Source organism: Silene latifolia, chromosome X (genome assembly GCF_048544455.1).
Source record: "Silene latifolia isolate original U9 population chromosome X, ASM4854445v1, whole genome shotgun sequence".
Lineage (NCBI taxonomy): Eukaryota > Viridiplantae > Streptophyta > Magnoliopsida > Caryophyllales > Caryophyllaceae > Silene > Silene latifolia.
In genome coordinates this window covers 257,673,355-257,700,896 of record NC_133537.1, presented here as the reverse complement: position 1 = coordinate 257,700,896, position 27,542 = coordinate 257,673,355, and the positions used below count along the sequence as shown (strand labels likewise).

The window sequence follows — 27,542 nt, the reverse complement described above, 5'->3', positions numbered from 1 at the left end:
AGCTCTCCAACCGTCGAAGCTAAGAAAGGTGCAACTGATAATATGAGCACCATTGAGGCTACCTCTAGTAGCCAGAAGCCGACGAAGTGGGCCATACCGTGGTCCTTTTTGATCAACTATTAGTTGATCAAGTTCGTTATAAACTTCATTTTATTGCTTTCGAACTATTTTCTATTGCTTTTGTGTGCGCGAAAACTTCGTATTTATTTTGTTTTGTTAGGATTTTTAAGTACTTTAGACTTCGTTCTGGGTTTTGCGCAATTTTGGGCGCGTTCTATTGTGTATTTGCAGGTATTTAGAGCTTATTAGCTCAAATCATTGAGCAATTACGAAGAAATAAGACATTGCAGCAGTGTGTTTTCATCGATCGATGGCACACTTGGTCGATCGACTGAACTGCGCAGTTTTACGAAGCCATTGTTCTCGCCACCTGTCGATCGACTGCCTCTTTAGGTCGATCGACCATATGTTCTTTATATATGCGTTCACGACCTCTCCCCTGCTGTGTTTGGTCGATATGCAGACCTAAGGGAGTTTTCTACTCCACTTTATTTTCCGTCGAATTATCTATTTCTTCTTTTGCCTCATTTATGCACATTTTCTACGCTTCAAAATTGCTTTCTTCGGTCTTATGAGTGGTACTTTCTGTCTTTCAGGTACTTTTTAGTAGCACTGCTGGCTACTGAAACCTCCTAGCTCACGCTGGTTTGGGGAGGTTTCCTTTGCTGCGCTTAAAGTCTTGTGAGTTCCCAAGTCTTTACTTTATGTCATTGTGTTTTTACTTCCCTTTTCTCGCAAATTCCCGTTTCTCTTTGCTTTCATTATATAATTTTGCACAATGGGGACATTGTGCGATTTGGTTTGGGGAAGGGTTTTGCGTCGCACTTCATTCATTTGTTTGCATTCACGTTTAAATTTCAGTTTGCATTGTTTATTTCATTTTCATTATATACAGAAAATCCAAAAAAATTGAAAAATTTCAAAAATTTCCATAAAATGCACGTTTATTTTAGCATATAGGTCGAGTCGGGACGGTAGTATTTCTGTGATGATTTTGCTATTGCACCTATTTTGCCTGAGCCTTGCTTGATTAACATGTTATTAGTAGAATCGTAAATGCATATCTGCGAGTTTTCGTTAAATTTGTTTGCTGAACTTGAGACTTGACTTTAATAATTGGCAACCTACATCATATTTCCGAGATTTAGAGCCCATAACTGGTGACATTCATGACCAGTTCATCTAGGAATGTGAGTAGTACTCCTTATGAGACATGTTTCCTTAATTTGCATAAATATGAATTTGATCTACTTAATACCTGTATGCATTCGGTTTGTGGTTTGTTGACACATGTGGTAGAGGTTTCCTTTTTCTCATTTTGCCCATAAGCTCCACACTGCCAAAAATATCCTTTTTGTCCCATTTACTACATCCTACATATAGCCTACCTCTGTCAAGCTAGTAATCTGGTTTCGGGGATTGTTACTCGTTTTTGGTAGCCATTGCTCTTTTGAGATGAAGTTGGGAGAATGAAAAGAAGGAAAGAAAGAAAAAAAAAGAAAAGAAAAATGAAAAAGATGAAAAAATGATTCGAAAAAAAAAAAGAAGAGAGTTCTGTACTGTTCAAAGCAGTCGATCGACTGCTCATTTTGGTCGATCGACTGGAGTTCGAAGGAATGAAAAAGAAAGAATCAATTCGCATAATTTAATCCTTATCTTTTGGCGATTTTTGCTCCCATGTTTCATTTATATCCTATGGGGAGTTTTATTGATTTGATAGTTTGGAGGTTGTGAGACTTATTCTTGCTATAGCACCGTTTCGTTTGTTTATGAGGAAGAAGTTGGATGTTGTCCTTTGGTTCCGTTTTGGTGCTAGCTTGATCACCTGTACCTCCACTTTACCATAAAATGTTTTGCCACTTCTTACCCATACCTCACATATCCCATATATACCTCGGCATGTGTCATTGGTCATCTGTTTGGTTGGAATGCGTATGTACGGTCGTAGAGATCACTTTCATATTTTATTGCTGGCATGTTTTCATAGGTCGTAGTTAGGTGAGAGTCTTTACAAAGTAATTCTTTCTATCTTACATTTATATCACCTGTGCTCATTTGAGTGATTTGAGCGACCCGCGAGAGTCCATTTTGAGAAGTCTCTATAGTCAACGGTTCAGCAATATTTTAATGACTTTATAATTCGTTTGCATGATTCACATCACTGATTGATTGTTAGTTATGCATTAATTTGGCTTAGGCTTTACTTGTGCATCTCGCTCTGAGATTGAACTCGTTCCATTAGGTCATTAGATCGAGTCTAGTTCTTGCTTGGGGACAAGCAAGGTTTGGTTTGGGGAGATTTGATGCGTGTCTAAAATACGATGTTTCACACTCTTTTCTACACGCATTTCAGAGCTCAAATGTGCAATATATGCCTATATTTCCCTATTTTCCTCTACTTCCGTGTTTTTGTACTTTATTGCAGAAATGTGAAGAATTGAGCGGAAATCGAGCCAAATCCGTCCCCGAGTAATCTGCATTGCAAATGACGTAAAGGAATTGCTTAAGGAACGAGCTTGGTGCGCAATCCAAGGCCCAAAAGACAAGTCCACGAGTTAAAAGAAGTCAAGTAGCAGCTTAGCCGGTCGATCGACCAACCTAGTCGATCGATCGACCAAGGCTCGGGTTCCGAAGCTACTTTTATTCTTGAGGAGCGATCGATCGACCAAAGATCTTGATCGATCGACCAGATTTCGATTCCAGACGAGATTTAGAAAGCCCGTGAGGTTTAGGTTTTAGAAATAAGTTGTTGCGTTGATTGCTATATAACGTAACACCAGCGTCTAGTTTCATCATCGAATAATATATCAAGCTTTCATTCAGAATTTTACATCAAATTTTAGGGTTAAGTTTTCATTCAAGTTCTATATCGAATAGTTAGGGTTTGGGATTATTGTGAGCATTGGAGTTTCGGATCTTATAACCAATCTTTCCCTGCGATTGGTATTCTTCTGTTTATTTTCAGTATATTTATTTTGCTAATAGGTTAGAATTGCTATTAGATTCCCGAAGCCGTCTTCATTATTGCATGTTAATTGTTTCCTTCCCTGTTTTAAGCATGAATTCAGTAGCTATTTTTATCGTTTATGTTATTGTTTCTACCCTTAGCATGAGTAGCTAAATCTTTAGTGCTAGGATGTAGGGGAGTTGTAGCATAGGCGGCATTAGATTAACACGGACTGAACCCGCGTGTCAGTCGATCGACTGACATTGTTGGTCGATCGACTGACCTTGTAAGGTTACCCTTCGTTTTAATTGTTCTTAATCTTGTATTTAGCCAATCGAATGCATGCGACCAGTTAAATACCTATTTTGTGACCAACCCATTAGATCGAAAGATAGGGAAGGTTAGTTGACCGTCAATTAAATCGACTAAACTGTGCTAAGATCGAAAGATAGGTATAGTTTAGACCATTAGTCGCTTTTCAGGACGAAAGTTAGTATTAGTGACATTAGGGACCTTTAGCGAGATCGAGAGATGCTGATTGTTAAGAGTGGACCGAGAGGACCTCTTATTTCCCGCCTTACTTGTGTTTAATTCAGACCGACTTAGTTTGCTGCCGCCGAAGCTATAATGACCCGATCATCCTAGTACCCTTCTTTTATCTGTTTAAATCGTATTTTTAGTTTATTGTCTCTGTTCACTTTTAGCTATAGACCAATTCAAACGAACCCCCATAATTGTTACCTTTGACTGATCATAAATCAACTAAAGTTTACAACTGCCTCCTTGTGGTTCGACCCTGTTACCACTAGCCTAGGTTAGTCTTAATAGGAGATTATAAATTTTATCTTTGATACTCACAACGACGGGTATCAGAAGGATTAACTAGGAATTTATATGAAGATAAGTCTTCATCAAGTAGAAATTCTTGAAGTCAGTGGGAGCAATAAGAAGTAAGTACCTATCTTAATTGTTAAAGATAGAACTAGGCTCGAAAGAGAAGGTGTTAGACACTAAAATAGATACAAACCCCAATAAGTAAAGATCAAGTAAGTTGGTCGTGTGACTCAAACATACTCCTCCTTGAAAATCTATGACATTGACATTGCATTCTTGCCTAACACCACATCATGAGTATTTGATACAAATTTGTGGATTTCATCATAATATTTGGCATTATCGTGTGACGACTAGCAAGAATGTTGTAGTGTACTCATTTTAGTTTATAAATGTACTTCAATAATTGTTATGATGTACAATATGTCTAAATAAGAATATAATTAAAGTTTTTGTATAAAACACAAAGCGTTTCTCTATTATGTGATGGAGCGGGGCATTGTCCGCTATCAAACACATTTATACCCAACTACTAGCATAGCAAGCAAGTCGGGGTCGATCCCCGGGACGGGGGTACTCAAATTGTTCAATCTAATCGTAGTTGTGCTTAGGGTTGTCACAATTGAATTGAATTGATTGATTCTAAACTATTGAAAGCAATAAAGTAGAACAAGCAATAAAGCAAATAAAGATGCAAACAAATAATAAAGGATACTAAGATGTCATGGGATCATAGGGGAATCATGGTAAGATAGCATAAATGTGTTATATAGATGCAAGCAATTTTATTATTGTTGGAATTAAGTTAGTTCATGTCAAATATTCATAAGAAGATTTGGGTCCCAAAGCCGAGTCATTTGTGACTTTACAACACCTACAAGTCGACTTAATTCTTCCTATTAGACTACATGCATGATAAACCAATTCCTAGGGAAACTTATATCTCGGAGCCGAGTCGGTTAGGACTTTACAACACCTACAAGTCAACTTGGGTTTTCCCTATTCAACTCTATGCAAGGTCTAACAAGGCTTGAGTTGGTTTATATCTTACAAGCCTTGTTGAATAAATAAGAGATGACGCAAAAAAAAAATGTAAGGATTCATAGGCTCGCATTTCATCAAACATGATATGTGCATAAGTTGAAAAACAATAAGCAAGGATTCATATGAACTCATTAAGCATTAATCTATCCCATGATTAACTCCCCTAATCCCTCACTAATCCTAGTTAAGTAACTACTCACTTATTATCATGGAAGACATGTTTTCAATGGTGCCAATCATTACAACAAGTATAAACATGATTAAAGAGTGAGGGAAAAACAATAAAGAGTGAAGAGTAAAGAGATTATACCAAACTTAAGATGAACAATTGGAAAGGAAAGAATAATAAAAGAAAACTTGATTGATTGATGAAGAGTTGTCAATTCTCTAATAATAACCCAATAATCTTCAATTACCAAATAATAAACTTGAATTACCTAATAATAAACTTGAACAATAATTAAGGAAAGATTAATGTGTGATTTGTGGTATGATTAAAGACTAATCTATTCTAATCTACTCCTAATGAAGGCTTATTCTAATTTTTAAGGAAGCTTAATTTCTTAATTATTACAAATGGAGTATATATAGTGGTACATCATTAGGTTAAGTAAGGGTAGATTAGTAAATAACAATGCTTTGAATAGAGCTTTGCAACTCCCGAGGGACATGCACGTCCTAGCTTGCAAGGAAAAGCATCCTGTAAAACAATCCGCTCGTTCGGAGTGAAAAACGCGCATCTTGAACCTCAACCCGAGCGGGTTAATATTGTCCCGAGCGGGTTGAGATGTATCTCGCTCTACTTGGGCTTGACCCGCGCGGGTTGAGCTGCTGTTCCCCTTTTTCTTGCTTTTAAGCCTATGATCCTTCTATATACTCTTTATTCTTATATCCTTGGTCATCATTCCTGCCTCCTCTTCATACTAGTCCATCCAAGATCGTCAACAAGCTTCCGAATATGCGCGCGAGACGGGAATTCCGCCTCATTATCTTCTTTCCTACAAGACATATACAATGCAATAGGAACGCAAAATAGGAAGGAATTGATGGATAAAATGGTCATGAAATACTATATTAGTATGCAAAATGGGTTCAATTAGGGGACTAAATGTGCGCAATTAAGAGTCACATCAAACATCCCCAAACCGAACCTTTACTCGTCCCAAGTAAAGAGGTGACTAGAACTAGACCTTTATTTAAACTATTCTAGTAATAATATAACCGATGTGAGACAAGTAGCGGGTCTCACTTTGCCCCTTCAACTCACAATAAGACATCTATGAGGTAAGATGCCTTCTTGCAAGGCAAGGTGGGGTTTGCCAAAATCGCGATACATCCAAGTATTAAGCACACAAAACAAGTAATGGATGCATCTGCAAAAGTATATCCACTTTCCTCATCTAAGTGGCAGAAATCATCTACAAGGGAAGCAATTTAAGGGTACACACTCCATCATAGATAATGGTTCTCCTAGTTACTAAGTCCAAGAGGTTACAAACAAATTACCTCCAAGTTGTGTCAAACTAGGGTACTTTTATCCTCAATCGCTAAATGCTTTTGTCAAGAGTGGTCTCCTTATGGTGTTAAAAATACTGTAGGATTGCGGAATTCCCCTTTTACCTAGATAAGAAGAAGGGTCGTCCCCTCTCCACCATGCAACAAAATAGGATCAACGGATAAAAGGGATCAAGATGTTTTGAGTTTCACAATGGTAGCTTGCTTTTGATTTGTTTTTCCCCCAAATTTCTTGTGGTATTTGACTTTTTGAGAACATTTCTTTTGCCACTTTTGATGTATGGCATTTTGATACTTGGCAACTTTTTCAATCTTTGCATTTTTGAACATTATTCAAAGTAAACCCATTTTGTAGCAAGGGTACTTTTATTGAAGCATATGAGTCTATTTTTGCTCCTCATTTCATTTGATTCATTTTGCAAACTTTTTTATTTATTTTGATTTTGGTACTTGAACTCAATTTGGAGATTTTTGTGCCCATTCCCTTTTTGTTGGCAAAATATGATGATAGAATTGTAAGAATGGTTGCATGGTTTCAAAGGTCACCTTGGAATAAATGGTAGCCAAAGAGTTATCACACCACAAGGTACTCTTGACTAGACCTTAGTCCATGGGTTAGAAGATATTAGTATGACACATCCTAGGGTGTCTTTAGGATATTCTAGCAAACAAAGTCTCAAGGAGAAAAATTATCTACAAGGCCCTTATATACACTTGTCAAGCTTCCAAAATAGATGCTTTCACAAAATTTTCTAACCATGCAACTACATAGCATGATGCAACTATCATATATACAACCTAATGCATATGCTTCTATCAACTATTATGCCACATATTCTAAATGAAACTCCTAACAACACATAGATACACAAATCGCAACAACAAAACACACAACATCCTCCTTTACATGCAAGCCCATCCTCCTCATATGAATAATAAAAAGAAATGGAAGGGAAATAGGGATTAGAACGATCATACCAAGCGGTCTTCACATTCCCTTGTTAATGCCTCAAATGAAGTGTCGTATCAATGTGGGAAGAGAACAAAAACACAAGTATATACAATTCTACACTACTAAATTAAAGAACATGTTTTTGGTTTTTGAAATTTTTAAATTTTTATGGATTTTGTTTTAATGAAATTAAAGAACATATTTTTGGGATTTTTCAAAAATTTTCAATTTTTATGCATTTTGGAATATAAATTCCCATCCCCCACTTTATTTTGGACATTGTCCTCAATGTACATGTAGGAGTAGGAATGAAAAAGAAATACATGTTCTTGGATTTTTAAAGTTTTATGGAAATTAAAGTACAAATACAATGATATGAATGAATGCATGCTCTAACTAAATGCAATTCTATATGACATATATAACAAATGAATGCAATCTACACTATACTACATGATGCATGCTAAATGCCTAAGTCACCTATGATCAAACTTCCCAAAACCGATTTAAGCACTATTTCTAGTGTAGGAGAAATGAGGTTGGGTCGTTAGTGACTATGTATGAATGCAACTAACTATATGAGACATGTGAGATATATTACAATGCAAACTATACTATATGAACTAACTAATATGCAAGGGTGATATGAAATATTTTACAAATGTAAGTCTATTCTAAATGATCAACTAAGATGTATGTCACTTCATGGTTTAACCTCCCCAAACCGATTTTAAATGCCATTGCTAATGTAGGAAGAAGGGGTTTAACCATGAGTTAATTATACAAATACAACTATACATGAGAGAGAGGGAAAGAAAGGGTTCTTACAATCATTGTAGGAGATGAAGATGGTAGATAGGATGCATACATAGCCATGTCATGAGCCAAATGAGAAAAGGTGAGATTTTAGCATTAATCCGCTCTAGTCAAGCCTGGCCCGCTCGAGTTGAGGCTCGGGACGCCCGGTTTCACAGGAATCCGCTCGGATTGTCATGCAGGGGATTTTTCTTTCTTTCGTTAGGTCTCATTTCGCACGAGTTGAGGTCGGGCCCCACGCATTTCAAGCAAATTTTGACCCAACACCTTTTTAAGAAAGATGTGCACAAGCCCAAAATCTCCATTTTCTTCATTTCTTATACTTGGTACCTTTTCACTTTCATCAATTTCCTTCAAAAAGCTCAATTAAAATATGAGATCCCTCCCTTTCATCTCTCATGCAATTTATTAGATGAATACAAATTTACACTAAACGCATATATACAAGTTAATGGTTATTGAGGAACTCCATCAAACCAAAGGTTATCAATAAATAATTTCATATATAGGAAATTATCACTAGCACGTAGAAGCACGTAGAAGTCGGTCAAATTCGTGGAAGTGATAAATAAATAGGCATGCATAACAACACAAGATTATGTAATGAAATAATTTCCAAGTAATAGACCGAACAAGCATGTCAAGAACGTTATGATAAAAATTATAAGAGATGTGATGGATTGTAGGAACATGAAATGGGTAGTTGGTTGGCAATTCACTCATCTTGTCCTCCAAATAGTCAAAATCACCACAATCAATGTAAGTACTCTTGTTATAATCTAAGGTGATTTCAAGGGTGTCTATTTAGGGTTTCCAAATGTCCTCATATTCTTCATCCCAACAAGGACCATTATCAAAGCGGTTGTCATAACAAGGCTCACCAAGTTCAACACAATTGTCTCCCTCTAATCTGTCATCCTCAAAGGGTAAGTTTTCACTCAAGCTTATATCCATGTCACTCTCAACTTGCCCATTAACATCAAATTTCATGGAAGTTGGGTTCATTGTTACACAAGAAGAGTAGGATGACGGCATCCAAGTTTTGGTTTCACAATCAAGAATGTACTCCTCCTCATCATCACTCTCTTCATCTATCACTTCATCTTCCCAAGGAGGGGCAAATTTGTGAATATAGTGGGTAGGCTCAAGGTTATAGGAAGGTGTCTCATTCTCACCAATCTCATTTTCATGAAAGTTTTCCTTAATGGATTTTTGAAATGTGGTTTTTATCGCTTCCATACCTACATTGGCACTTTGAAAGATGTCATGTACAATTTGCTTAAGACAATGGGTGGTCATGAACTCAACAAATTCCCAAAATTCCTCACAAATCATCTCACAAATCCTACCACCACTCAAGTGAAATGCCAAGTTGCGGGTTTCAAGGTTCATGCCATTATAAACAACACAACATGCTTCATAATTTCAAAGAGTAAAACCATGATGCCAAGCATGAGTCATATAATCTTCAAATCTTGCAATATACTTATCAAAAGACCCATTTTCATATTGCCAAAACGTGAATGTAGACATGTTAAACATATGAAACTAGAACGAGTACAAGAAATAAATTCCTCAAGGAACCAAGATTCTTCAAGAAGAAGCACAAATAAAATTAGACAAAAGAACGATTTAAATACACAACACCGTCCCCGGCAACGACGCCATTTTGATGGAGCGGGGCGTTGTCCGCCATCAAATATATTAATACCCAACTACTAGCATAGCAAGCAAGTCGGGGTCGATCCACGGGACGGGGGTACACAAATTGTTCAATCTAATCGTAGTTGTGCTTAGGGTTGTCAAAATTGATTTGAGTTGATTGATTCTAAACTAATGAAAGCAATAAAGTAGAACAAGCAATAAAGCAAATAAATATGTAAACAAATAATAAAGGATACTAGGATGTCATGGGATCATAGGAGAATCATGGTAAGATAGCATAAATGAGTTATATAGATGCAAGCAATTTTATTATTGTTGGAATTAAGTTAGTTTATGTCATATAATTCATAAGAAGACTTGGGTCCCGGAGCCAAGTCATTTGTGACTTTACAACACCTACAAGTCGACTAAATTATTCCAATTAGACTACATGCATGACAAACCAATTCCTAGGGAAACTTACATCTCGGAGTCGAGTCAGTTAAGACTTTACAACACCTACAAGTCGACTTGGGTTTTCCCTATTCAACTCTATGCAAGGTCTAACAAGGCTTAAGTTGGTTTATATCTTACAAGCCTTGTTGAATAGATAAGAGATGGCGCAAAAAAAAATGCAAGGATTCATAGGCTCGCATTTAATCAAACATGATATGTGCATACGTTGAAAAACAGTAAGCAAGCATTCATATGAACTCATTAAGCATAAATCTATCCCATGATTAACTCCCCTATTTTCCCACTAATCCTAGTTAAGAAACTACTCACTTATTATCATGGAAGACATGTTATCAATGGTCTAAATCATTACAACAAGTATAAACATGATTTAATAGTGAAGAAATAAACAATAAAGATTGATGAGTAAAGAGATTATACCAAACTTAAGATGAACTATTGGAAAGGAAAGAATAATAGAAGAAAACTTGATTGATTGATAAAGAGTTGTCAATCCTCCAATAATAACCCAATAATCTTCAATTACCCAATAATAAACTTGAATTACCCAATAATAAACTTGAACAATAATTAAGGAAAGATTAATGTGTGATTTGTGGAATGATTAAAGACTATTCTATTCTAATCTACTCCTAATAAAGGCTTAATCTAATCTAAGGAAGCTTAATTTCTTGATTAATACAAATGGAGTATATATAGTGGTACATCATTAGGTTAAGCAAGGGTAGATTAGTAAATAACAATGCTTTGAATAGAGCTTTGTAACTCCCGAGGGACATGCGCGTCCTAGCTTTCAAGGAAAAGCATCCAGTAAAACAATCCGCTCGTCCCGAGTGAAAAACGCGCATTCTGAGCCTCAACCCGAGCGGGTTGGTATTGTCCCGAGCGGGTTGCCCCCTCTTCATACTATTCCATCAATGATCGTCAAGAAGCTTCCGAATATGCGCGAGAGACGGGAATTCCGCCTCATTGTCTTCTTTCCTACAAGATATATACAATGCAATAGGAACGCAAAATAGGAAGGAATTAACGGATAAAATGGTCATGAAATGCTATATTAGTATGCAAAATAGGTTCAATTAAGGGACTAAATATGCGCAATTAAGAGTCACATCATTATGCAATTAAAACAAGCGTTGTGTCCTAACATACCACGATTAAGTTTATGGTGAGACCATACAAATGAAGGTAATTATATTCAAACTAGAAATAAAATGTCATATATACAAGACTCAAGTTGGTGACCCCAATCATTTATCAATTCTCGATTGAAAATCACATTTAGAAACTAGTTTTGACTAGTCTCCCAAACCATTTGATTAGGAATCTTTTGGTGTGTGCGAATCTTGTATTCAAAGCAAGTTAATTCATGACTTTTTCTAGAAAAGGATTATGAATAGAGCAAGATATTTGTCGTATTTACACTTTGAAGTATATGGTCGAATACAATTATAATCAGACAAGGTTATTACTTCTTTATCTCTTTTACCAACGAACTAGGTAGATACTTGGTATCCACTTAATAAGGTAAGAAGAGAAATTCTTTGAATAAGTTCAATGAATGTTTAAAAAGTATTAATACTTTGTTAAAATGGGGAACTATAAAGTGAAGACTTTTATCTGCACCAAAAGAGTGTGATATGGTATCACAAGTTCACTTTCATTACGATATGATTGGATCTTTACAATATAGTTGGAGGTAGTTTCTGTTATACAATTTGTCGGGCATTTAAATTTTCCACTAAAACAAAACATGGTTAAAGCAATCATCTACTTTTCATATGAGATATGGTTAGGCATGGTACCTAAATTGTAGCTTGTTTCGATAGTAAACATGTGCTCTCTCTTCCTACATAATCACGAGAACAAAGGTTTTGTGGCTCGTGATGCTGTCTATTAATGAAAAGAGGATTATTTCTTAAAGACAGAGTGGGAGAAAATATTCAAGAGCCACAAACTGAGAATCAGACGTAGGAAGATGTTCCTTCTTGGTCAAAATCAGTAATTATTGATTTGAAACTTAAGTGGACAGGATTCATGTTATTTTGAAAGTGACAAACCTGTAACTTATTAAAATGCTTTATTAGATTTTCAACTCCACAAAAGTCCGAACTGAACAAAAACATTAAGATGTTTCCATAACTTGGTTGATTGGTGGTAAGAGGTTCACACCAATTGCAGAGTTTCGTTAAATTCGGATTTCATAATATTATCTGACTGTTTGATTTTAAAATCATCTTGCATGAGTTTTGTAAATCACAACTATCCCAAGGTAGGATACGAACTTAAGAAATCTTAAGTAAACGTTAAGGAGTTGAATGGTATCTTTCTTTCATGCAATAAACGTTTCTCGATTTGTCGAGTAGTTTTTTTTATACATGAAGTTTAGTGGGAGTAGAGTGGTATTATTAGTCTTATATGCGAATGACATATTGATCACTGTGAATGATGAAAGAATTAGGAGAATAATAATACATCTCTAAGATATCCAGTTCGATTGATGTTAGTATAAAGTTAATATTCTTATGTTAATAAGAATCTTGACAAGTTCAAATGTATTGAACATGAAGAAATTGAATTCATTTACTTCCGCTCCCTGATTAATTCATTACGCTAAGATGTATTACAATTATTAAACCTCGTATACTTGGAGTATGATGAGATGTTACAAATCGAATCTTTGAGAGAAGTCTCTATATAGCCACATAGTTCATTAGTTAGTACTCAGGAAGTGCAAAAGATATGAAGCTAAGCATTTAGAAATGAGATGGATTTATGTGCAAGGAGTTACACAAAAACTATATTCTAAACACATAAGGATAGTTAGAGAAACATCTTGGCTATATTATTTAAGGAGGATATCTGCTAGAAACGTCCTAGGCAGTTGAACAATGAGATATACACAACGGAAATTGAGTACACTTGCAATAATGAGATATGCAAGATGGAAAGGATGATATTAGGATTCGGTTTTGCGAATTGGAGTAACTATGGTAGTTCATTCCAATAACCGAAGGTCCTATCCCTACTCACTGTGAGGACAGTGGGAGCTATTCTAAGGCAAGAGAGCCTATGTCTAGATTGGATCAAGACACGTACCCAAAAGTTTTATAATAAAGATTATACATAACAAAGGGAAAAAGTATATAGTAAGGTTAGGAAAGTGCAAAGTGTTGCTATGACTTACTAAACAAAGCCTTCTTATAGGCTTAGCATGATAAGTCATGTCATTTCAATTGAATTGAGATGATCAACTATGTACAAAATTAAGAATGAATTATAGATTATGTAATAATTGATATTGTATCAATTTTACATATGTGATAATGCATTCATCGTTTGAGTTTTATATTAAACTCTTTTATTACTTTGTTACATCCAAATAGGTTAAAAGGACAACGTCGAACCCTATTAAGTGAACTAGATTAACATAGTATTGGCCCCTACTTACTTACATAAGGTGACGTCTCTAAGTAACTAGAGTGTGAATCGATTGATGGCTAGTTCTAGTGCCATAGGGTCATAAGGGATGACTAGTCGATCACATAGGCAGGCTATATGGGACACTCTGTCGGGCAGTGACCGCTTATAGAGTTCTGGCAACATTTTTATAGCCTGGTCGTGGCAAGAGCTACTATAGTATTTTTTTGAGTCGATTCTTTGACTAGAGACTGTTCGCCCAAGGTGGCACAGTTTCTGAGTGACATTGATTTATGATCTACGATTTTTGTATCTGAGGTCAAATGGGCATCTTTTGGGTCATGATGAGCTCTGGCTATTCAACGGGAATAGTGCGATAGGAATTGTCCACCCCTTGTCAGGTTATTTAAAATATCAAGGCCACTCAAGGAGTAGTGAACTGAAAATGCGTGGCCACGCTCGGAAGGTATCTACGGTAGATAATTCCGGTCAGACAGTTACTCTCCAGATTGAGGAAACCACTCAAGATATGATCAAATGCAAGTACGACCTACAAGACACCTTGCATTGAGTGGGAGAAGATGTGATAGGACAAGAGAATTGGTGACGCACACTTGTCTCGGACAAGTGGGAGATTGTTGGAGTATGTGTCCTCAACAATAGTGCGATCACATTATCAAATATCATAATAAGAATACATAAGGGATGATTCAGTTATATAGTCAACGAATCAACATTAATTGATAATGATTGGCTAACTAGAGTTTGACATTACTATCGTTCGACGATGGTGATCATTTGATCCCTTAAGGTCACACCTATAAGACGATTCCCAAACTGAAAAGTTAATTAATTGTATATTGATACCGATTAATTAATTCCTTAAATTTGAACAAATTTCATTTATAAGAGAGAATTTTATATCTTATTGTAATATGATTAAATAAGATTTAATTTAGTAATTAAATGTTAAATTGCTAAATTGATAATTTTTTATGAAAATTTTGAGATAAGAATAATTAGTCAATTATAATTACAAAGTGTTGTATATTATATTGATTGGACTTAATGTGACCCATTTTATACACTCGTAAATATGAATTACTAGTTAATTTTTATATGTAATTTATTTATTATATAATGATATTTAATAGTTAAATATGCATGAAAATGAATAAGCACATGTTGTGTGACACATGACCTACCAAATTACAATTGACAAATTACAATGTTAAAATGGATGTCTATTTTAAGGTGTAAAAACCGGTTGGGTGAGGGTATATAGGAGATGGTGGTTATACTTATTTATGTAAGACATAATAATACTCTACAACCAAGAACCTACCCTAGTTTTCTTGTGAAGACAAAAAGAGAAATTGAAAACACAAAATTGTTCTTCCCTAGCTTATGAAAACCGGTCACCCACTCAAAATAGGAGAAGTTGTTCTCAATTTTTCTTATCATTCTTATTCATATGTTTTGAGCAAAAACTCTCTATTCTCTCTTACTCCATAAAATTGTTTTATGCATCTATTTGTTCATAAATTCTAATATTCACATAAGATTACTATGGTAGTAATATAACTAATATTAGAATCAACATTTAAGGTTAACTAATTTTATTACCTAGTTAGTAATATGATTAGTGTTAAGGGAATGTCTTGGGTGGATCACAAAGGAGGCATTCTATACTTGAATGCTTGAAGGTTCTTGGAGGATCATCCTAAAATGGTATTAGCTCAAGATCTAGATTTGGATGTAGTCCAAATCTAGTGCCCTAATTGTGTCCCACATATGATGTAAGAAAGTTCGTTTTGTCCTTATTTTTATTGAAAATCATCATGCATGCAAGTAGATCAACTAGTATATAAATTATAGGTAATTTATAAAATGATTAGATGAGTTTAATAGGGGTTAATGAACCTAAAAATCCCGTCATCATGCATTAAACACTCCAGGTACTTTTGAAAAGTTTTGAAATGTTTTGTTTTCGAAATCATTTTGAGTTTTCCGACGTATAGTTATATAAAACTGTCAATTAAACGATGATATTCCTAAGCATGTTGTAGTCCGATAATCATTGGGTGTTTGTTGTAAACTCGACAGATACTGGGTATCTACAGAGCCCCCCACTTTGACTGAGGCTTGTACAGGGGAAAAGTCAAAGTATAGCCCCAGGTCAATCGAAGATTACAACCTGGAGACCGAAGCGACGTCGAGCCGGCTCGAAAGGATTCGGGCCAAGAACCTGCCGTCGGGAAGGGCGACGCCAAGGCGACCCGAGGATACGAGTCAAGAACCTATTGTCGGGAACAGTTTAGAGTCTGTCGACTGTCTGTGTGGGTCATTTAAAGTTCGTTAGACTATGTACGAGGGCTCGCCAGCCATAAGAAGGAGTCATACCTGAGGCATCTTTGGGATATGTCCTTGAATTATTTCTTGCTTGCGGGCAAAGGCTTGCCAGCCGTGTTACGGATATGATGGGGCTCGCCAGCCACGTTGAATATGTGCATTATGCGGCTCGCCAGCCAAGCTAAATGTGCGTTGTGAGGCTCGCCAGCCATGTTGAATGTGTGTTGTGAGGCTCGCCAGCCATGCTGAATGTGCGTTGTGAGGCTCGCCAACCATGTCTTAGAAAGGCGTTTTTCAAATACAATGTAAAAGGGTCAGATTTGTCATCTGATCCGTCCTGTATTCGGGTTAACTGATCGGTCCGTTTCGTGTTCACAATTAAAGGTGTGGTCGTTGGGTCACGTCCGAATCAAAACACAATTTATAACTTTACAAACAACTCTACAATTAGTAAAGAGGCAAGTAAAGGTCGGATCCCAAGGGACGGGTATTGAAATGAGATTTCTATTGAAACTAGTGGTGTCTTAGGGGTGTCACAAATTGGGTTGATGTAGAAGGTCACTAACTAAAATATCAATGAAAATAAACTAGCAAGATGAATTAAAAGGGGTGTAAACAATTGATTAAAAAGCACTAGGGTGTCATGGGATCATAGGGGAATCATGGGAATTGATCATACAAACATGTTCTCAAATTATAAGCAAGCAATTATTGTTGTGATGGATTAAGTTGGGTTATATCTTACAATCCTAGGAAAGTTTGGGTCCCGGAGCCGAATCGATTAGATTGTACAACACCTACAAGTCGACTTAATCTTCCCTACTCAACAACATGCATGGTTTAATGAGACTCGAGTTGGGTTATGTCTTACAAGTCTCATTGAAAAGATAGAAGATGATAGTAAATGCAAGGATTCATAGGCTTAGCATTTCATCAAATATAACATGTGCATGAGTTGAGATCAAAACAAGCAAGCAAATAAAACATGAAAGCATGTTAATTTAAGCATGAATCATTCCCCATGTTGGTTTCCCCTAATCACTCATTAACCCTAGCTAAGAGACTACTCACTCATTATCATGTTGATCATGCTAGCAAGGTTGTCAATCATACCAACAATATGAAACATGATGAATAAATGAAAGTAATTAACAATAATTAAAAAGGGATTAAGAGAATTATACCTACTAATGATTCCAATAATAAAGCAAAGATAAAAGAAGTACTTGATGCTTCATTGAGAGGTTGTCAATCTCCCAACAATAACCCAAATAATCTTCAATTACCCAAAATAAAGGATGAACAAAGAGAGATTAAGGAAATAAAACTTGTATTAGAACTTGATTAATTGTTGATTACAAAACTGAAGAGAGATTTTATTGATATTAACTACTCTAATTATTGATAAGAAGAACATGCTCCTCTAATTAGACTAATGGGGTATTTATAGTGGAAATTAGGGAGGATGCATTAGGGTTAACTAAGGGCTAAACTAGTAATTACACTTTTTAGATTGAGCAGGGAGGAGCCGGTATTTTCCGAAGCAAGGGCTTCTTTCTTTTTAACTTGGAGAAGAGGAATTCGTGCTGTAGAGGAATCCGGGCGTATTGGGGTCGGGACGGGCGGATTCTGGTGGTGGAAGACGAGCGGATTCGAGGGAATCCGGGCGGATTCTGGCGGTGCAATCCGAGCGTCTTTGGAGGAAACCGCTCGGATTGTGTTGTGAGGAGACGGGCGGATTGGAGACAATCCGCTCGGATTGTAGCTCAGCACAAATTCTTCTTCTTTTCTTCCCTTTTCTTCAAAAAATCCTTGGGGACTCAAGGATCCTTTCTCAACATTGGTCATCTACTATCATATGTACAAAGGCCTTCTAATCTTGTCTCTCCTTGATGCTTGGTCATTGAATTCGATCAATTTAGTCTTGTTTTGCCATGAAAATGCAAGATTCTTACTCCTTTCCTACCAAGGGATCAAAATCTCAAAGAATATGCAAAACAAAGAACTAAAGATAATAAATGACCCAAATATGCACTAAAAAGCATGGGAACAAGGCTAATTCGGGGGCTAAAAATGCGCTAATTATGGTCACATCAAATATCCCTAAACCGAACCTTTGCTCGTCCCGAGTAAAGAGGTGACAAAGACTAGGACCAATACTAACCTATCCTAATAATATAGTCGATATGAGACAATTAGCGGGTCTCACTCCGCCCCTTCAACTCACAACAAGACAATCATGAGGTAGGATGCCTTCTTGCAAGGCAAGGTGGGTCTTGCCAAAATGGCGACACATCCAAACATTAAGCACACAAAATCACATAATGGATGCATCTACAAAAGAATAGCCACTTCCTCATCAAGTGGCAGAGGCACTAAAGAGGAACAAATTTAAGAGCATGTAATCCTTTACAAATACTAGTTCTACAAATTACTAAGGCTAAGAGGATGGCACTAAATCACCTCTAAATGGTGTTAAACTAGACTACTTTCGCCCTCAATTTCCAAATGCTTTCGTCAAGAGCGATCGGATGGTGGTGGAATGATGATCCCTATGATGCTAGTAGCATATGACATGACAAGTCTCGAATTCTCTACAAAAGTAAAGGTCATGGATCGTCCCAAGCTCGACCAAGTGGCTTGACAAAAGGCTTTTTGGGAATGAAATGCTCAAATCTTTATTCACAACGGGTGGATATGACTAGCATTCAAAATTGTCCTCATTTCACTTTCACATTTCAAAAATTTAAGATGGGGTTTGTCCCTTCCGAGCTAGTGTCCTTTGCTTTCGCCAATCGCTTATTAGGCAACCGGTTAACCTCTAGACAATAGCTTTTTGGGGTGATGGTCACTCTGTCTCTGGGCGGCCGAATTCACAACCGTGTGGGGGCCCAATTCAATGGATCCCGCACCAAAGCACATCGAAGTGGTACGCCTCCATCAAAACAATTAAATTTCTCAACATTTCAACATTTCATAACATTTGAGGTTTCCTTGGCATTAAATTACTTCCACATGACAAAATTTTCGAAATGAGCACTTTCAAGCTTATTGATAGAAAAGTATTTTTGGGTTGCCTTACCACAAGGTCAATCAAGGTCACCTAGACAAGTTAACCAAGTCCACATCGCATCACGGGGTTGGATAGGTGACTCACATGCAAACTCTTGACTAGGCCTTGGGTCATGGGTCAAAAGACACTAGTATGACACTATCTAGGGTGTTTTACAACCATTCTAGTAGGCAAAGTCTTAAGTTGAACAAGTATTTGCAATGGCTTAGTTGCTCTTGTCAAAGTTCCTAATTAGGCATTTTTCAAAACATTTCTAACATGCAACTACATGCCATGATGCAACTAATATAAACATCCTAATGCAAGTGATTCTATCAACTAATATGACATATAAACTAAATGCAAGTCCTAAGTTCACATTGTTATACCGCATCAATCAAAATAAAGCCACATAGTCATTAACATAAAGAGGAAAAAGGAGATTGGAAAGATCATACCATGCGGTCTTCATTATCCTCATGTCTCGGATGTGGCGTAGTCAATCAATGTGAACAAGGATAGAACAAACACAATATATACAAAACAATATATACACAAGACTACAAAGAGAAATAAACATGTTTTTGGGTTTTTCAATTTTCAAATTTTTATGATTTTCGAAATTTTTCAATTTTTTTGGATTTTTGAATGAGAGTTAAATGTTAGAATTCTCATCCCCACACTAATATGGGCATTGTCCTCAATGGCCAAAATGATGGAAATTATGCAAAGATGATGCATGATTTCTATGCTAAATGCAATCTACACTAAGCTATACTACATGATGCATGGTTTTTGTTATGACGAAGAGGATAATTTAAATTACCTCCCGTTGTGTATGCATTAACTTCCCCAAACCGAGTGAGACACTATTGCTAATGTCCAAGGATGGGTGTAGTTCATGCACACACTATGCAATGCATGAAATTAATTTGTCATTTTGGATTTTGAAAATGGGAACAATAAAATGAGAACACCTCAATGGTACCGAGGTGTGAGTCCTCTATGGTGCTAGGACTACTCCAACAATGATCAAGAAAAATAATAAAAACAAAGAGAGAAATAGACAAACCATAAGAGGGTAGGAGCCTCCAAGGCTTGCTAATCTTCCATCATGTTATCAACATCACGTTCCTCATTATAAGTGGTCACATTGCCACTTCCCTCTTCATTTGCCTCTTCACTTTCTTCCTCATCTTGCTCATCATCATCTTCACCATCCTTCTCTCCTTCTTCACTTGTTTCCTCATCAATGTTATCATCAACTTCTTCATTACCAACAACCTCATTGTCACCCGAAACGACCCTAGATGCACCCGGAAATAGGACTTCTCTATCCGCCCAACTAGGCAAAGGACATGATGGGTCAAGTAGTCCTTGCCTAGCTAAGTGTAGGAGGGGTGGATATTGAGCCAAGTAAGCATTTTTCCTGTCCTCAAAGGCTTGCTTGTGCATTGCTTGCATGAGAAGAGTCACATAGTCATTTCTAGCTTCAACTCCTTCCGGCTTGAACTCTTGATACTCAAAGGGGTAAGGTGGTATGACAATGGAAGAGGAGGGCATTTCAAGTTCACCCTTTTGTTGTTGAATAATATACTCGGCCTCTTTAGAAAGGGGAAGTAGATAATTGGTCCGGTGGACGCTTAGACGACAAATCTTTGAAGGCAAAGTGAACGATCAAGCTTCACTAGTGAGCCATCCATACTTGGTATCAAGAGGGTTATGAGCAACCCACTTGTATTTGTGTATCATAGTATGCAAATCAACAAGATAACCACCCTCCTTTGCTTTATACTTGTTATCCTTATTGAAGTTAGGATCAAAGTACTTAGCTAGGATAGTGACTAGGCCACCATTGACAATAACGGCAGTGCCCTTCTTCCCACAATCAATGTTGAGCCATCTATCTACCAAGAGCCTCAAAGAATTGTAAGGCTTGGTGTGTACTCTTCCAATGTTCAAAGCCGATTCAAGGAGAATAAAATCAAGTTTGGTGAAATGGTTGGTATCTTTCCTTGCAATAATGGTGTTTCCCATGACCTTGTGCCATACTCTTATGCCCGGATGGTGGACTAAAAGAGCACGACTCGCATGAAAGTCCTCAAATTTCCTCCCGGAAATTGCCTCCCAAAGAGGGTCGGGGTCATACTTTCCATAATTCTTAAAATAACTCGGTTCATCACTAAGACCCAAGATTTCACTCAATTCCCTAAAGGAAATGCGTCTACTAACATTAGCTAGACGAAACTCGAGATTCTCCCTACTCTCAACTTTGGTGACTTTCAAAGAACTCAAAAATTCCAAGGTAAGGGAGGGGTATGTCAACTCTTTTGATTCAAACAATTTCTCTAACCCCATGGCTTTGAAAAACGCTCTAGTTTGCTCAAGGACACCCAACTTTCCCAAGGTGTCTTCACAAATAAATTTGGTGGATTGAATTGATTTCCTAGCAAACATGGCAAAAGTATCTCTATGGGTTTTGGAAATAAAAGTTACCTCCGGATAATGCAAAAGTTGATCGATTTCCGGAGTAGAAGATGTTGTTGCTCCCATAGAAGGTTGTTGTTGTTGTTGCACTTCCAAGTTTGGTGTTGCTACTACCATAGCCAATGCTTTCTTTGCTTGAAGAGCCTTTTGCCTTTGTGAAAGTGCCTTTGGTGCCTTTATTGCCTTTGTTGCTCCCTTAGTCCTTGCCATTGATGATTTAACCAAGAAAAGAATGAAAAATCTTCAATTTGTAGTGTACCCAAATCGATTTAAAGGTGAAAGGCTTTGCCTTTATGAATTCAAAAATCGACTCAAAGGTTGAAGATTTTGTGCTTGGTTTTGATTTTTGTTGAAAAAGGAGTGATTGATTTGTTGTTGAACGGATGATTTGATTTGATTTTGGTGAATGTTGTTGAGGGATTTTGTTTTTGTGATGGAGAGGATGAGGGTTTTGATGTTTTGAAGTAGTGTTATGAATGAATGAATGAATGAATGAAGGTGGGAGGGGTTTTATAAAGACCGAAATTTTCGAACTGCAGGGGCAATCCGTGCGGATTCTGCACTTTCTGGGTTTGATAAAACTCGCCTAAAGACGGGCGGATTCAGAAGAAGACGCTCGGATTTTCTTGATACGGGACGGGCGGATTCTCTTGAAGACGGACGGATTTGAGTCCAGGAAATTTTGCTTGTTTTCCTTAGCAGAGAAGACGGGCGTCTTCTATCCAAGACGGACGGATTTGCAGAGACGGGCGGATTGCTGCTCAGGACGCCCGGATTCTCTTACAGTCAAAAATATTTCAAAATTGCATCTCATAGGGACGTGCGTCTTCAACCCAGTACGCTCGGATTGCAGGAAAACGGGCGGATTCTCTTGAATCCGCTCGGATTCTACCCTTTTGTACCCGGATTCGATTCCCATCCGTGCACAATGCATTTCCCTTACCATTCTTCTATTCTTCTTCAAATCTTGTGTTCGTCATTGTGGGGGCACTACTAAGGCTTGGATAGCCTAGGCAATTGTCATCCCCACACTAAGGTAAAGCACTACACATCAATTGAAATTGTTAGTCCCTCCCTCACTTCTCTCAAACATAACAAATATCTTGATCAAAGTAAATAAAATAAATCCAAAGATGACAAAAATGCAATACAAGAATTGAAATGCGAGTTAGGGAGTTAGAAATATTTACAAATGGTGGTTTAGGGAGGACTCCACCAAACTCTCATTCTTGATGAGATGTCAAGGGGGCATGTTCAAGGTGTTGTTGATGTTGCTCAACACCTTGAAAAAGTAATCAAAAGCTTGTTCATTATTATGGTAGAGGTCTTCAATAGTCCTTTGCCCTTGTTGTTGGTCTTGATCGATGGCATTACCAATGTAGGGATTAAAAATCCCTTCAAATTCGTCGTCCCAAAGACCACAAACTTCATTAAGTTGATCATTGAAAATCTCTTGATTTGATGGAGACAACTCTCCCAAATTCTTCTTTTGGCCAATGAGGCCTTCCTCTTCTTCTTTGGTTGATTTTGATGAGTTTTGCAAGCTCTCCTTGTCACAATTCACTTGCTCTTTGAATGGAGCATCTTCAATTTTTTTCTTCCATTGGAGTTCCGATTTCTTCCTTTCATCCTTTTGGCTATAATGATCAATCATAAAACATGGCTCATGCAAATGAGGAGCTCTCATAGTCTTGTCAAGATTAAAGGTTATGCTTTCATCTCCCACTTCTAGAGTGAGCTCACCATGTTTCACATCAATCACCGCACCCGCGGTGTGTAGGAAAGGTCTTCCTAGAATGATTGGAATGTTGGAATCTTCCTCCATATCAACAATGACAAATTCCACCGGGATGAAAAACTTCCCAATTAAATGCGGGGACATCTTCCCATATCCCTAATGGTGTCTTTGTCGATCTATCGGCCATTTGGAGTGTGATGTTGGTGCATTTAAGCTCTCCCATCCCCAACCTTTTACTCACCGAGTACGGCATGACACTCACACTTGCCCCTAGATCACGCAAGGCTTTGTTGATCGTTGTGTCACCAATGGTACACGGTATTGAGAAGCTTCCCGGATCCTTTAACTTTGGAGGTGAACTCCCTTGAAGTATTGCACTACTCACCTTAGTGAAGGCGATAGTCTCAAGCTTCCGGATCGACTTCTTCTTTGTGAGGATATCTTTCATGTATTTCGCATAGGCCGGCACGTGATTGATTAATTCCGTGAAAGGAATCGAGACTTCCAAATTCTTCACAATTTCCATGAACTTTCCAAGTTGATCATCAAATTTGGGCTTGGCTTGACGACTTGGAAAAGGAAGTCTAATCACAACGGGCTCCTTCTCCTTGACCTTGTCTTCATTTTTCTTTGAACATTCTTCTTTTGATGATTCTCCATCTTTGGAGCTTTGCACAATGTCTTCCTTGTTACTAGCTTCCACAACTTCATCCTCAACTTGCTTCCTTGGTGCTTCATACCTTGTACCACTTCTCAAGTGAATGACACTAACCGTTTCATGTCTAGGGGGATTACTTTGAGGTGGTAATTGCCCCTTTTGTCTTTGTGAGCTTGAAGATGCTAGTTGAGTCAATTGTGTTTCCAACATCTTGGTGTGAGCTAGGATGTTGTTGATGGTGGTTTCCTTTGCTTGGCTATCTTTTTGCATTTGAGTGAAAAAATCTTGTTGATTCTTTTGCATTTGGAGGACCGCTTTTTGGACATCAAAACCTTGGTCATTTTGGTGATTGTATGGATTTTGATTTTGGTAACCTTGGTTTTGATTGTAAAAGGGTCTTTGATTTTGGTTTCTCATGGGTGGTGGAGTGTATGTTGTTTGAGGGTTTTGAACATTTTGGCTTTTGTATGAGAGATTTGGATGGAATTTGGTGTTTTCATTGTAATAGTTGGAATAAGGGGTACCACTCTTGTATGCTTGGAAAGCATTCACTTGTTCATTTGTTCCCCTACATTCACCTTGGTCATGTCCCAAAGTTCCACAATTCTCACATATCCCACTTGGGATTGATGAGGATGCCGTCATGGCATTAACATGATGCTTTGGTGATTTTGAGACTTCTTCAAGTCTAGCCATAGATTTTTCAAACTTCAAATTGATTGTGTCAATATGAGCACTAAGTTGAGCACCCAATTGAGTAACGGAGTCCACTTCATGCTTTTCTCCTCTAGTAGCCTTGCGAGGTCTACTATATTGTGAGTTATGGACCGCCATTTCCTCAATCTTGTTCCATGTTTGATTGTCATCAACTTCGGTGAACATTCCATTTGATCCCATGTTGAGAATGTTCCTTGAATCCTCATATAGACCATTCCAAAATTCTTGTACCAAAAACCATTCGCTAAGTCCATGGTGAGGACATGAGCGACAAATTCCCTTGAACCGCTCCTAAGATTCATACAAAGATTCTTCATCCCTTTGCTTAAAACCCGTAATTTGAGCTCTTAGCATGTTAGTCTTTTCCGGTGGGTAGAATTTTTTGTAGAAGGCTAGAGCCAACTTCTTCCAAGAATCTATTCCGAGGGTGGCCTTATCAAGGCCCTTCAACCATTGCATCGCGGTGCCGATTAGAGAAAAAGGAAATAAGACTCATCTAATTTGGTCTTGAGTCACACCCGTTTAAGAGATTGCATCACAATAGTCGCAAAAGGTTTCCATATGAGAATGAGGGTCTTCACTAGGCATCCCCCAAATTGGCTCCTTTCAACTAATTGGATGAAGGCGGACTTGGAAATAAAATTTCCGGTTAGATGTTGCGGTGTAGGAGTACCATTTGGTAGGTTCTCCTCGGTGGGTACGGAGTGTGACGAGAATTTAGGCATTGTAGGTTGATTTTGTGGAGTATTGTGTAATGGGTTCTCCTCTCCTTCTATTACGAAAGGATTGAGGAACTCAATAGCTGGTTGAACAACTTCACTAATACCTCTTAAATTCCTCCTAACAAGTCTCCTATTGTTCGTCAAGGTTCTTTCGATTTCACGGTCAAAAGGTAACAAATCACCTTGTGACCTTCTAGACATGCAAAATATCAAACAACTCGAAAACAATTAGAACAAACCTTGAGGAATTTTAATTCCCCAAGGCGAAGAAAGACACAACTAATAACAATAAAAAGGAAATCTAAATCAAACAAACACCGTCCCTAACACGGCGCCATTTTTGATCGGTCCGTTTCGTGTTCACAATTAAAGGTGTGGTCGTTGGGTCACGTCCGAATCAAAATACAATTTATAACTTCACAAACATTTCTACAATTAGTAAAGAGGCAAGTAAAGGTCGGATCCCAAGGGACGGGTATTGAAATGAGATTTCTATTGAAACTAGTGGTGTCTTAGGGGTGTCACAAATTGGGTTGATGTAGAAGGTCACTAACTAAAATAGCAATGAAAATAAACTAGCAAGATGAATTAAAAGGGGTGTAAACAATTGATTAAAAAGCACTAGGGTGTCATGGGATCATAGGGGAATCATGGGAATTGATCATACAAACATGTTCTCAAATTATAAGCAAGCAATTATTGTTGTGATGGATTGAGTTGGGTTATATCTTACAATCCTAGGAAAGTTTGGGTCCCGGAGCCGAATCGATTAGATTGTACAACACCTACAAGTCGATTTAATCTTCCCTACTCAACAACATGCATGGTCTAATGAGACTCGAGTTGGGTTATGTCTTACAAGTCTCATTGAAAAGATAGAAGATGCTAGTAAATGCAAGGATTCATAGGCTTAGCATTTCATCAAATATAACATGTGCATGAGTTGAGATCAAAACAAGCAAGCAAATAAAACATAAAAGCATGTTAATTTAAGCATGAATCATTCCCCATGTTGGTTTCCCCTAATCACCCATTAACCCTAGCTAAGAGACTACTCACTCATTATCATGTTGATCATGCTAGCAAGGTTGTCAATCATACCAATAATATGAAACATGATGAATAAATGAAAGTAATTAACAATAATTAAAAAGGGATTAAGAGAATTATACCTACTAATGATTCCAATAATAAAGCAAAGATAAAAGAAGTACTTGATGCTTGATTGAGAGGTTGTCAATCTCCCAACAATAACCCAAATAATCTTCAATTACCCAAAATAAAGGATGAACAAAGAGAGATTAAGGAAATAAAACTTGTATTAGAACTTGATTAATTGTTGATTACAAAACTAAAGAGAGATTTTATTGATATTAACTACTCTAATTATTGATAAGAAGAACATGCTCCTCTAATTAGACTAATGGGGTATTTATAGTGGAAATTAGGGAGGATGCATTAGGGTTAACTAAGGGCTAAACTAGTAATTACACTTTTTAGATTGAGCAGGGAGGAGCCGGTATTTTCCGAAGGAAGGGCTTCTTTCTTTTTAACTTGGAGAAGAGGAATTCGTGCTGTAGAGGAATCCGGGCGTATTGGGGTCGGGACGGGCGGATTCTGGTGGTGGAAGACGAGCGGATTCGAGGGAATCCGGGCGGATTCTGGCGGTGCAATCCGAGCGTCTTTGGAGGAAATCCGCTCGGATTGTTTTGTGAGGAGACGGGCGGATTGGAGACAATCCGCTCGGATTGTAGCTCAGCACAAATTCTTCTTCTTTTCTTCCCTTTTCTTCATGAAATCCATGGGGATTTCCTTGGGGACTCAAGGATCCTTTCTCAACATTGCTCATCTACTATCATATGTACAAAGGCCTTCTAATCTTGTCTCTCCTTGATGCTTGGTCATTGAATTCGATCAATTTAGTCTTGTTTTGCCATGAAAATGCAAGATTCTTACTCCTTTCCTACCAAGGGATCAAAATCTCAAAGAATATGCAAAACAAAGAACTAAAGATAATAAATGACCCAAATATGCACTAAAAAGCATGGGAACAAGGCTAATTCGGGGGCTAAAAATGCGCTAATTATGGTCACATCATTAACCGAAG

General features: G+C 37.4%; 1 non-coding gene across 1 annotated transcript; it reads left to right on the top strand.

Annotated features, from left to right (window-relative positions):
• The first annotated feature begins 24,960 nt into the window (after positions 1-24,960).
• Positions 24,961-25,067, top strand: LOC141624578 (small nucleolar RNA R71). Its single transcript, XR_012534384.1, has one exon. It is a non-coding gene; the product is annotated as a small nucleolar RNA R71 (small nucleolar RNA).
• Positions 25,068-27,542: the final 2,475 nt, after the last annotated feature.